Genomic DNA, 13,736 nt, shown 5'->3' with positions numbered 1-13,736 from the left:
TCTGCAAAGTTTAAAATTCTTAAACATGAAACATTGTTAGTGTTCTTAATCAAGTTTGCTATGTCCTTCCTTTAGGAAGCTTGTGCTCTTCCATTTCTTGCTACTGGCTTTCTGTCTCTAGTTTTTCCTGTGTCCTCAAAATGCATTGATATTGATAGCGTTGTGTAAGGGATGAACAGTTCCTTTCCTTGTGTTAAGTTCTAGACAAATTTAAGGAGTGCACCTCTCTCTTCTCGAGCAATCATTCAAGCACTTACGATCAGTAAGACTAAATCTAAAATTATCTCCTGCTGAACACTTGTGCTCCCAGTGGTAGCCTGTTCTGTGTGTTAGTCATGACATTTCTTAAAACCTTTGTTGACTATCTGAATTAACTCTTTCTTCAGTGACTGTATAAGTTCACTTTCCCCATAATAGGATACCATACTGCCCCTGTCACTCTCCTTTCTGTAACCTCCACTAGATATGAGCTCACTGAGGGCAAAGGTACTGCCTATAAGGAGAGGGTTTTTCATTCTTGCATTATTGACATGTGGACCAGATAATTTTTTGGGAGACTGTCTTACACATTTTAGTATGTTTAGCATCACCCCTGGCTTTTATCCACTAGACGACTATGGTGCCCTCCCCGATCGCAACTGTTTTAACTGACAAATGAAAAAACAGATGGAGATGTAGCTGAGTGAAAAGACCCTGAGCTCAGTACCCAGAGCCACTAATGAAAAGAGCCTCCAAATATTGCCAAATAACCCCCGAGAAAGGGTGGATGCGCATATAAAGTCACTCCTGGTTAAAAACCTTTGTTCAGAGTGCTTTGCTGATAGTTGACATTCAATACATTTTTATAAGAATACGTGGATTGACAGAAATAAAACACAATAGATATAATGTACAAGCTGCTGAAATAAAAAGCAAGCTAACTTCTCTTGGTGTTTTGTGCCTGCTGGAATTCCTGGAATTCAGCTGTTGCTTAGTTTGTATTTATTGGGCAAAAAAAAAAATGTTCAATGGTCATAAACAGCTCATTGTAATAAACAGCTTCCTGTACTCCCCAAAAAAATTCTTTGGCCAAAGAGGCCTCAGGTAAGGAGGTAGGGAACTGTTGATATTAGAGAAAAAAAGAATCTTTAAGAGAACAGAAATGTTTCTTAGTTGTAAGATTAAGAATTTTAAAAATCACTTTCCAGTGAAGATAAGCCGCTGTACTCACAGACTTTTAGGTCCCTATATAATCATAGGCGGAGGCAGAAATCAGGCTTTGCAGTGGTAATACCAGAAACACCTACCTGCACACCTGGATCATTTAAAACACAATGCCGGCAGTGATGGGAAGCATCAAGAGGATTATAGGACATCTAGAAGGTCACATATTTAGTCATTAATGGCATAGATGGGAACTGAAGTTGAATATCACTCTCTGCACAGTACTTGATTACACTGACTATTATGGATGCAAATTAAGACTTATTACTATTGTGAAATAACAATGCAGGTTAATGATATTCTTTATTGCCATGCTAACATTTTTTTAAAGACAGGATAATTATAGGCATGAAACCAACTAAGTCACCTTTCTTTCTTTGTGAAGCTTTTATACTTTTCCTTAACAAATATTCTCTCATTATACATGCTGCTTGATACTACAAACTTAGTTTTTGTTGTCTCTTAGGTATTCCTGAGATAGACGTAAATATTGGGGATGTCCAGGTTTCTTGTAGGAATTAAAAAAATGACTACACTAATACATTATCCCACAAAGGGCAGTCATAAATAAGAAGAGCAAACACTTTGAAATTAAAATTTCAAAATATTTGCAAAACAAGTATTGCAAATCCTTTCTTTGGAAATCTTTGTCAGTTAAATGCTCATGGTTGCCCTTTGCTAGACATTCCTGTGATTTAAAAAATGGCTCCACAGAACAATAGCAGCCTCAATTATGTGTTCCCAAACTTTAAATAATACGATTCACCCCAGATCTACAATATATCTGCCACAAAAAATCTTTCATTAAGATATCATGTCACATGTATATTGTCAATGTAACTATGGTAACCAAAAATGCTACCAGTGTGTCTATTTCATACACAAATGAGGGGACAGCTGTGGAGTCCACATGTCTGCCAGTGGTATAATAGATGTGAGTCAGGACAGCCTGGGTCAGAAAATTACAATCATTTATATTAATCAGAGCTTTCAAGTAACGTTCCAACTCCCGAGCTATAAAGAGTGTAAATGAAGGCAATAAGGCACCATAAAAGCCGTTTTCACCCCACAGATTTCAAAATGAGGTATCTCAAGCTAATATACTGGTGCCATTAGAAGGTACTCTGAAGTCATGGTGGACAGGACCTTCGATGTGTATCAATGCATACTTAAGCCTAGATTACTGCATTTCAGGGGGGATTTACAGTGCATTAGGTATAATGGTTCCATCCAAGTTTAATGTTTATGTTGTGTATTGGAGGTATAGCTTTTATAAACCTTTTAGCAATCTGACTGTGACAGTTCTTTCAAACCCACTATCCCAACTCTGCCATGTTACAGTTGAGGAATGTGAATCTTAGCAGATTAAGGAAATGATCCAACATACATACCTATGACTGGGTGATAGCTTGTTCAACCAAATAACTGGTAAAATTGCTAATAATATCCTAACTTTGTTACAACTTTTAAAAACATTCAAAAAGTTAAAAACATGAAATTGTTTATATTGTCTTTTAAAAATATAAAATGGTTGGGGCTGGGGATTTAGCTCAGTGGCATAAGTGCCTGCTTTGCAAGCACATGGTCGTGAGTTCGATCACCTGTACCAATAAAAAAATACATATATAAAATTATTAAGTAATATGTTTACGAGTTCTACAATGTGGCACGAAGTCTGGAAATATATATCATTTTATGGGTAATAATGCAACATTAATTTATTATGCATTTATCTCTTTTGAGATTTGGAGGCTGTACTCTAGAATATGTCCATTAATAAGATGAATGTCAATGTGCTTAAACTAGAAACTTTTGAAAACTTTACTTAGAATAGCCTTAGAACAAATGGTGTCCTTGGTCACTAAAAATACTGAGTTTAATAGTATGTATCTTTTCTCTCTCTTCTGTGCTTTGAGCCAAAATAAGAGAGTATGTTTTTTCTGACTTCATCTATATAATTATAATTTTATGCTTAATAAAATATTAATCAAAGCTGTATTCATGAGTTAAAGATACTTCTGTTGTTCCCAGAAGTGAAAATGGTTCCAAAATGGAATTTGCTTTTTCTCCAGATTGTCTTACCCAAAAATAGATGTTCAGCATAATTTAAAAAAATTAAATACAATATTTGAGCATCCTTACAGTAGTATACAAATGAATCATTCTGAGAACTATTATTTTGCAGCTTAAATATAAATTTTAAAAAACATTGTGAAAGTCTAGTGAAAAATAGCATCTATATCTTATAATTTATCATATTTTGCTAATGGCTTATTTAAGGTGGCACAAAATGCCCAATGTTCTGATTATTTATAATTATGTACAAATAATTTACAGTCAATTGGATTACACAGTCACAATCTAACTTTGAATAGACAGATTCAAAAAGTATGTGATATATCCCTTGAGTGACACTGCTCCAGTGTATGTGGTAATGGCTCTAAGAGTTCCAGGACAAGAATCTAGGGTTGTAGATTCTTGTACAAGGTGTACAGGAGGTAGATCAATGGTTGCGTTTTTGTTTGGTTTTCCAAAGAATTTCAGATACTAACCAAAATCACTTATGATTATTTGTCAGAACCACAGCATGCAGTTAGATCTAGTCTGACACCTTTTTCTTTTTTTTTTTTAGCAAGTGATCCTTTATAATAATAAGCTACTTACTGCTTTTATTTACCAAAGAATGACCTTGCTAGTCTTTCATTGGAGTTGCAGAATAAAGATCTCACACAGGCAGGATAATGTCCAAAGACAAAATTTCAAAGTGAGGCCTTGGTACTTTAGGTTTGTTTCTAAAATATAGTACTTAGTTAATTTTTAAACAAAATGAGTGTAATTTTACTTTTAAAATGCTATTTTTATTTTATAGTTATACTTCTACTCCATCAGGAAGCCAGAATACTAGGTTTAACAGACATATAAGAGTTTGTTATTTTGTTACTTTCGGACTTCTATATAACTGTAAGACAAAATGCACATTTGGCTGTAACATTTTCTTACTGAAACTGGACTTAATTCATTTTATTTTTCCCTTCTGCAAAATACTGCCTTACATGGAAAAGGCACTGAGCCAGGAAAATGAACTTCAGGAAACATGTAAAATAGTAAACTAACATCTGCTGTGGACCTTCCCCCCAAACCATGTTATCTTCTTTGGGGAGGGGTTGTATTTTAATGCTCTTAGAGTGAATATATAAATGGGGGCAAATGCTGTTCAATGAATAGGTTTTTTTTCTTTCTTTCTTTTCAACAGTGTTTGACACTGACAAAAGAAGAGGCCACTGGTGCTGGTTTGGCAGGAGGTATAATCGCCAGCCTCACGTGTGGCCCACACTGCCCACCCTTTGTTTAGTGACTCACATTGCCAGGAGGTGAACAGGGCAGTGTGGCCGATCAGCTAACCTTACACAAGGCAGGGCGGTCCTTGCTCTGGGGATCCACCGGTGAGTGCTTCCCTGTTCATTGTTCTCTTCTATGGCCCAACCTCCATCTGAGTCCGTTACTAGGAGTGGGATGATTTCATTGATAGCAGTTCTACCAAGTTTGATGCCCTGAACTCAAACGATTTTCACTGAACAGAGAATGTTCTCTTGAGATCTTCATGTTGGTCACCAGGAGCTCTCTTCTTTACTACTTATCTCTAAGTTAGAGGACACATATGAACAAGAGGTAGAATTGTTCAGAGAAAAAGAAACTTCAAAAGTTGAGGACTCCATTCAAAATCACTTCAGGCCACCAGAAGTGGGCTAAAGTTACTGTCTCCTTCATCAAATACTTTCCTATCTAGCTCAGAATACCCAGCTTAAATGTTTCACCAATACATGCAGTCAGGGAAAGAGCAAGTGGACTTTGAGCTTTCAATAAAACACACTCAAAGAATTTGGCTCCTGGATATAGGTGTCAGCAAGCCATGGAATTCTAGAACAGAAAAACTCACACTTGTGCCTTTATTCCATTTTCTTAAGGTCTATTGTTAACTGAAGACTCCTTGTCTTTTCAAATTCCTTCATGTGAATGGATGAGGCCAGACATCTGCCAGGATCCGCTCACATTTGCATGCAAATCAGACACTTGGGGACACAAATGGCCCTGGAGCCAATAACACCACTTTTTAGATTTATGCTGATAGAAGTATAAATCTTCCTGAACTTTTATTCTTTGAGTCCTAGCTTTTAAAAATGAAGTAATGATCATATTTGGATAATATTAATTGTCTAGATTGTTGTGACAAAACAATTTGAAAAAAAAAAAAAAAAAAAAGCAGAAAATCCTACAAGCAAAAGCCCAAGTCAGTAGCACTTGTTTCCTCACCGACTTCCAATTACTCCCTTTATTATCTGAGTCTGGGAATGAAAATACTAGCGGAGAGATGGGATTTAAGAGTCCATATTCTGGATTTTTGACCTTTGCTTGTGGGTCCAAGCAACTTAACACTGTTTAGAGGGTCATTCATTCATTCATTCATTCACTGTGGCTCTGTCTTTGGCACCGGGGCCATAACGGTGAATATGGTACCAAGGACCCCTCTCCCTGGAGCAGGTGTCACCGCCTGACTTTCCAGTCGGCGTGTCCCCGGTGCTCTCCCGCCTGCTCCCCCTGGGCAGTCCCGGGACGGACTTCCCGGTCAGTCCTCGGTGCTCCGGCCCCAGCCAGCCAGCCAGCCCAGGACTCCTTCTGCAGTAGGCGGTTGCCCTGCGAACCAAGGAGCGCGGACCGAGGCGGCGCACTCACAGCCGTCTCCATGTCACGCAGCACAAAGGACGCTGGCTGCAAACTTTCCCTGGCCCTGACCTCCTCTGGGCGAGGACCCGCACTCGGGCTGTGCTGCTGGGGGACACTAGGGTTCCCTGACACTTCAGCATCCCGGCCAGCCTCGGGAGGCTGCTGCCCCTTCTGGACTCAACAAGGACAGGCTGACTCCCGCGCCCCACACCACCACGAGAGAATTCCGTAGTTCTTCCTAATTCTGTCACTCAACACCCGAATGCTGGGTAAATCACGCCTCGTGCCCTTTTCTTTCACCAACCAGGCCACGGCCAAGACCTCGTCTCTCCCCTCCGAAGCTGCCCCCTCCTTCCCGAGTCTTGCTCCCTTTCCAACTCCCCGGGCTCTTTCCCACGCTCTTCTTCGGCCCCAGTTATCTTCCTGAGCCCACACTGCTCATGGCATCTCCCTCCTTCCCGTCCCCGGTTCCGTCCCCGAACCCCGCGGTTTAGCCTTCTCGTCCTGCTTTGGGCGTCTGTCTGGCTTCCCCCCGCTGTCCTTCTCCCCGCCCTGCTGCTCTGTTGGAGGAGTAACTGGATTCTCGCTTGCCGACTTGGTCGTTTTCCTGGGCTCGCAGAGCCGCACCCCCTGGTCCTCCCGAGGCCCGCGATCTTATCTCGTGGTCCCCAAACCCTCTGGGGTTCACCACCCCGCAAGTTTGCTCTTGCTTCCCCTCCCGCCACCCGGGGCTCCCCCCGCGGTGGGCTGCCCGCGCACTTACCCCGAGGCCCGGCTGCTGGGGGTGTTGGGGTGCATGCGGACCGGGCACCCGCGGCCACAGCAGGAGGAGCAGGAGGAGGTGGAAAAGAGCAGGAGGAGGAGGAGCAGGAGGAGGACAAGCCGAGCGGCGCCTCCCTCTCAGCCCGCAGCCAGCGCTGGCTCCTGGGGGACCCGCGGCAGAGCACCAAGATCCGAGGCGAGGCAGCTGCCGGGCGGTACTGGGCTAAATCCGCTTTTGTGGGCCGGGGAAGGCAGGCAAATCGGAAAAGAGGGCAAGAGAACAGAGGTGCCGAGGGCGGGGCAGCGGGAGGTCGGGTCCCCGGGAAGGCACTCGGGCGCCGGGGCTGCCGCCGCCAGGGCAGGGCTGACACGGCCGCGCTGTCCCCACCCGGCAGGCTGCAGCGCGGGCGCACGGGCCCCCCTCGTTCCCAGGCTCGCTGCCCGCGCCCTCTGTGCGCCCCGCTTTGTGCTCCCCGCAGCCGGCGTGCACCTGGTGTAAGCAAAAGTGGTCAGCTGATGGGCCGCGCGCCGATTGGTCGCTCGGCCGAGTCCTCCCTCCGGGCCGACCCCCTCCAGGCTTCTGTCTCCCCGCCTCCCGCCTCCCGACCCGCCCTCAGCTCAGCCGCGTGCTGGGGCACCATCTGTAGCCCACCCAACAAAGCCGCAGCGCGGCGGGCCCGGGTGGCCTGGCTGCGTGGTGCCGCCGCTGCGGGGAGCAACTGGCCACCGATTGTTGTCTAGGGGACAAGGTTAGAAAGGCAAGGTTAATAAAGAGGCACGACGTTCTGCTGTTTCTTAGCAAAAAGACCAAACACAGTATCAGTAAATAAATAATACTGTACATGAAGGCCAGCGCAGCACAGAGCGGGCTACATAAATTCTGTGCAATGCACAACTCAGTTTCGGGGTTGAGAAGCAGACTAAATGCAACGCGAGCCAGCCAGATTTCAGTATGAGATCTGACTGATTCTTGGCGTTAATATATGTGAGGAATCATCGTTGGGCTGGGTGTGTAATCCCAGGTGGGCAAGCCCTGGCGGAGGTGGAAAGGCGCCCTTGCCGCAGGAAGCAATACTGGGACACTTCATAGAATGGCAACGCTGCTTCCTCTTAAGGAAGCTGTCAGAAAACGTTCTTGAAACTTCAGCATTAGAGCTTTCCAATCTGTAACCCTGAAAGTTGTGCTCAAATATGGGGGGTAATCGAGAATGCAAGTGTTTGCTGTGGAGATTTTCTGAGAGCAAGGGCAGAAGAAGGGCTGGAAATAAGCCTTTGGAAACTGAGATGAACTTTATGAGATAAACTTCGGTCTTAACTTCAAAGTGGCAGCTCAGAGAAGTGCTCAAAAAAACCCCTCCATACTAGTAGAGGAAGTAGCTTTAAGAGTGTTAGTCTGTCAGCACTGAGTGACTTCGGGCTAGAGAATGTAGTTGCATTTCCTTTCAGTATCAGACCTTTTAGGACTTTTATGTCAATTTGAAGAATACATTATTACAGTATCAACTTCTGAATGCTTTGAAACGGGAAGAAATGGCAATAATCTTATATTCTTAATTCCTATAGCATATTTTGATGCTTGCATGTATATTTGATACATTTGATGTCTTTTGGTGTCTTTCTGTTTCATGTCATCCTGAAATTGTCTGCTAAATACCAATGGGTCACTGAGTGTAGCTTAGAAGGCTCGTGGCACTTTTAAGATTCAGTTTAAAAGGCAGGTGAAGAGTTGAGGGACAGCTAGACAGAAAGGGCCATGCTGCCCTTATGTAAATAAGATCTAAGAACTTTCAAAGCAATTTGAATCTAGAATCTTACCCCAGTTTCAACATATCCTTTTGTCTTTTCTTGCTTTTTCGTTCAGAATGCATGTAGCATATAATTTGTGAAAGAGGGTGGGCCAGTGGTGGAAATACAGAACCTGAGTCTTAGCGCTCAAGGAATTAGGGTGTCTTCTCTGTTCTACAGCTTACCTTCCTGGGCATGGAAGAGACATGATATTTAATCCTGTGTGGTGGAGTTTTATGGAGTTAGGTCTTGGGTTAGGAAGCAGTTGAAGCAATGAATAATGCCAAGAAGTTACTAGGAGACAGAATCTAGCAGCCCCCAGGTTTTGAAGGAGGTTCCATGGGAATGGTATGAATCAGGCACCAAAGTACGAGCTTTGACACCAGGCCAACACTGCTTAAACCTCAATACTACAATTTATGAGTTGTGTCTCTGTGGGAAAGTCACTTTACCTCTTTAAACCTTAGTTTCCTTGATTTTAAAGTGGCATTAATAACAGTACCTATCCCAAAGGATTATGCTGGTTAAATGAGAGTAAGATCATTAGAGCACTGGTTGTTATATAGTAAGAATTTGTCAAGTATAAGCACTAGATGTCTTTAGCCAGGCTTCGAAGACCAACACAAGATATCAGGTCAGGTGGGTATGATGATTACTCTATAACTGACTCATGTGATAGAATACCTTAAAGGCACTAACAGGTGCATGAAGGAAAGGACTTTGTCTCCCTGCTGTTCATTTCCCTTTAAATCAGCATATCATTTATTTAAACTACTTTTCTTCTTCCCCACAGCAAGAACAAAAATGAAAGCTCTCCCTGTTTCTACTTGATCACTACATTTATGGTTGTGTCAGAGATGGGTAAAGTGGTTCAGACAAGAGGATGGTTATTGCTCGGTGTTGGAAAAGATTGCTGTGGGGAAGGAGAGGACAAATGAGGCATAACAAGGCTAAGAGTCTGAAATGTATCTAGTTACTGGAGCTATGATAAATTGCCTAAATGATCAATTGGCCCAAATTTCAAAAAGTGTCATTTTCAACTTTTCAAAGGGGTTTCAGAAATATTGGATGAATTTTTACTTAAAAGTCCTTTGTTCTTGGGGTGAATGAAGAAGAAGTATACAATGAGCCAGCGTAGCAAGGCCAGATTCACTTGTTTCTTGGTTGAAGTCCTCAAATTTATCAGAATTATTGCTAATGAACCCACCCAGTCCTGAAATTCTGAATTAAAAACCAGTAAAAAAAGTGGGGGGATTTATCTTAAGATTTATTTCTTGAGGGTATTGCATTTTACAGACTTTGAAGAAGAATGGGGTTTAGAGAAGAAGGTTTGCAGAAGATCCAGGTCTTACTGTTAAAGTAAAGAGAGTTCTTGCCCCTAGAATTCACTGAGATCTACAAATCTCTCTGGATTCCCCAACAATACCCATTAGGTTCTTTAGCTTTGGTTTGAAGGAACATTATAATTGATGTTAACTTAATTGTACTGATTTATGTAGCAAATGGGAGGAAAAATGAAAGATGAAACTTTAAAGAATGATCGTATTTCAATAATATTTAAAAGAACAAAATTTTTGAGAATAAAATTATAATTTGCCATTTAAAAACACAATTTTTAAAAGCTGAAAATATGTCTCCCTCTCACTGAAATATTAATACAGCATTGGCAGTCAACATTCCTTACAATCTCTAAACTAATACTTCTACTTTTTAAATGATTGCCATCAAGCTCTTAGAGGCTAATGATTATGTAATTTATAATGATTTGGCTCTTTTGATCATGAAAAATATGTTGTTTCATTAAAAATTTCAACAGTTGTGTGGGTTTGCTACCTAAACTAGTCTATATTCCTGTAGTTTTGTATGGCATATGAAATTATTCCATCACAAAAAACTAAAACTAATTGAAATTAGTTTTAGCATTTAAGTCTAATGACTTGATATGGACCAAAGGTGACCCACCATCTCAGTTTACCTGAGACTTACTAAATTTTAGTCCTAAGACTCTCACATGTCAGGAAAACCTTTAGTCTTGGATAAATGAAACTAACATTAACAGGTTTATGATACTTTTATAATTTTAGTTGAATTACAACTTTGCATACAACTAATAATTTACCTGACTGAATAGGAGATCCTATTTCCATTTATAGAACTTAATTGCCTTAGAGACCTTACAGTGATCCAATACAACCTCCTTACTCTATGCACAGGAAACTAAGCTCTAGAAGAGGAGCTCTCCTGGCCTGTTGAGAATGCCTGCACTGAAAAACTAGACATGTGTCAGTGATGGCAAATGTTTTAGAGACAAATGCCCAAACTGCAACCCAAAACCCAGTTATTTATCAAGTGTCAACATTACAGTTAAACCTGAATGCTGAGGTTTCAGTATAGAAAAAAACCACTCATAAATTAACATCTTTTGTTTTAAAAAAACAAACAAACAAAATGTTTGCCATAAGTACCATTGACCTATACTCTTCAGAGGCAGAGACCGCACGGCCATCTCCTAGCTTAGCACTCAGCATGTAATTGGCACTCAGACAAAAATTTTTAATGAATGTATGGAATCAATTATGTAATTGAATTGGATTGCATCATGAGCATTTTCTTCATATCACTTGAAAATCCTCCGTACTATAATGCTAAATGATTGTGTAATTCCACCCATCTTATTTTGGAGAGAAATAAGAGCTTTTAAAATTCTTGTCTATAACATGTATCATAAGAACATATTGATGGGAAATGCCATTTTGATTATTGAACTATAAATATATAAACTATAGTTTCAATTATCAAAATAACATATACAACTTTTTATGTTTTCATTATTTTTCCTTTACTTGCTGACCTTACTGAAAAAAATAAAAGGCTATTTGTTTTCTTTTATTTATATTATAAAGATTTGAGAGGATAATTTTAGAATCAGTTTTCTTTGTTTTCCTGTGTGCTTCCCACTTGATTGCTCTATTGTCTCATAATAATAGCAAATGTAAATTAAGAACTAACTCCATGGCACATATTACACTGAGGAATGTTTCCTGTATTGAGAGAGGCAGTATCATTTAATAGTTATGAGCCAGGTAGGTTCGTACTACAGCTCAAGATAGCTTTGTGAATAGAGCAAGCTATTTAAACTCTCTGTGTCTAATTTCATTTCACAGAAATATCATGTGTCATATGAAGTTTAAAGAGGTGCATATGTGAGTAGCATAGAACAAGCATTCACTAAATAGAAATATATTTGTTAATATAATGCTAACTGCTGGAACAATAAAAGAATCTTAGTGGCTTAAATAATGCAAGTTTATTTCACACTTGTGTAACAATGAGTTCCTGGCCTGGTGCCTGCATTTACTCATTCCTGGCATGAGTGACTTTAGTCTTTTATTTCTTGCTTTTCTAAGTCAAAGGACTCCTTTCCCTCCATAGAGGAAAAGGAAAGAGTGAAAAGAAGATCACATAGAAAGACGCTATGGGCACAGAATGACTTATGTCATCTCCTACTAAATCCCACAGGTAAGAACTTGGTTACATAGCTACAACTAATATCAAAGGATGCCAGGGAATGCTCATTAGGTAGATACCTAGATGATATAGATAGAGATTTTCAAAACATAATAGTCTACATTTAAAATATAGTAGAAATCCAACCATTTCTCTACCATCTGCTATTATGTTACTTAGTCTCCATCACGAATTTGTAAGGTGGGAGACAGATATGACTAGCTCAGAATCATACAGGAAGTAAAAGAGCATTATTATAGCAAACAAAATGTATATGGAACAATCTCTAGAGCAGAGCTTTCCAATTCTCTGTTTCTCATCAAGCTTCATAGTTGATTGATAACCTGATTACCATAACACATTGCCTTCTGGAAGTTCCCAAATACTTCAAGCAGAAAGAAGAGGACTCTCAGCTGCTCTGTCACCAAGTTATACTCTTTTTCCTTCAGGGGCAGTGAAAATTTAAGGAAGTTCAGAGTTGTTCCTCATAAGAAAATGCTAAGAGACTCTTGGATTTCAGTGCCCCTAGTATCATAAATGTAATATCTACATTTTTAGTCTTAGGGGACTGTGAGGCTGTAAAGGAAAGATTGGCAGAGAGAATAGACAAAGTGGTTTACATGCATTTTACAGAAGCACTAAATGAGTAGAATTTCCTCTGGACTTCATCTAGTACTTTTGTCTATGAGGTTTGTTGACAGTTTGCTTATGCTTCGTTTTATTTTTATAACCAGAGAGCCTGGTACTTTTTATCTGAGTGTGTGAACATCATCTTCTGAGTCAGACATTGCCCATATTCCATTTTCATGGGTAACTAAGAGCTCACTTACCAGACTAATCATCTGTTGAAAGTCCTGTTTTCTTGAATTCAATTCACATTTTACCTTTTAGTCTGTATCCTTGCCTAAATGTTGCCATTACATATGTGTTATGTTTTGAAAATAGACTTAGTTTTTGAGCTTTGGGAGTGTGGAGAAAGCTACAGATAGATATGTGATATATAAATGGTGATTTACTTGGTTTCTAGAAGCAAGGTCATTGCAATTCAATTCAGCAAGCATCAGAGGATTTAAGAGCTGACGGGACTTTTGATATAATCTGCCTCAACTTTTTCACTTTATAGATGAACAAAGTGAAGTGTCAAGAAGGTTAACACTTCCATGAACTTCAGAGGATTTGAGAAACTTTGCTGGATTTAATCCTTATTCAAGGTCTCACTGCTAGTTAAGAGCAGACCTCAACCTAAAATTGAGTTCTCTTGATTTTCAGAGCACAGCTATTTCTTGTATATCAGTGTAACTTTAACTAGAATTCTCAAACTTCCAGAAATTTGTGCATGTATTCTTAAGAATCTGTGAGGTTGCTGTATATACACTCAAAATCAAGCAACAAAGGCAAAAATAGGCAAATAGGACTGAATCAGACTTAAAAGCTTCTGCATACCCAAGGAAATAATCAACAGGCTAGAGAAAAATCACAGGAGAAAATAGATACCTGACAGATACTCTACATCTGATAAGAGCTAATACCGAAAATATATAAGAAGCTAGGACAACTAAGTAGTGAGGAGATGAATGGATATGAAGAGATATTATTCAAAAGAAGATATACAAATGGTCAACAAGTATAGAGAAAATGATCATAGACACTAATTATCAGGAAAATGCAAGTTAAATCCAAAATAAAATAGACTGCACACCTGTTAGAATGGCTATTATCAAAAGGCAAAAAGATACTAAATATGGTGACAGATGCCT

The 13,736-nt window shown here is 40.1% G+C and overlaps 1 protein-coding gene across 1 annotated transcript in view; it reads right to left on the bottom strand.

Moving 5' to 3' along the window:
* Lrrn1 (leucine rich repeat neuronal 1) overlaps positions 1-6,855 on the bottom strand; it is a 42,507-nt gene extending 35,652 nt beyond the window's left edge. The window contains exon 1 of the mRNA XM_003473450.5: positions 6,689-6,855. The gene's annotated coding sequence lies outside the window, so the exon portion shown is untranslated. The remainder of the gene's footprint in view (positions 1-6,688) is intronic.
* Positions 6,856-13,736: the final 6,881 nt, after the last annotated feature.

The sequence above is a fragment of the Cavia porcellus genome, unplaced genomic scaffold (genome assembly GCF_034190915.1).
Source record: "Cavia porcellus strain 051 isolate PalLab524CR breed Dunkin Hartley unplaced genomic scaffold, mCavPor4.1 scaffold_13, whole genome shotgun sequence".
NCBI classification, from domain to species: Eukaryota; Metazoa; Chordata; class Mammalia; order Rodentia; family Caviidae; genus Cavia; species Cavia porcellus.
This window is presented reverse-complemented; position numbering and strand designations above follow the sequence as displayed.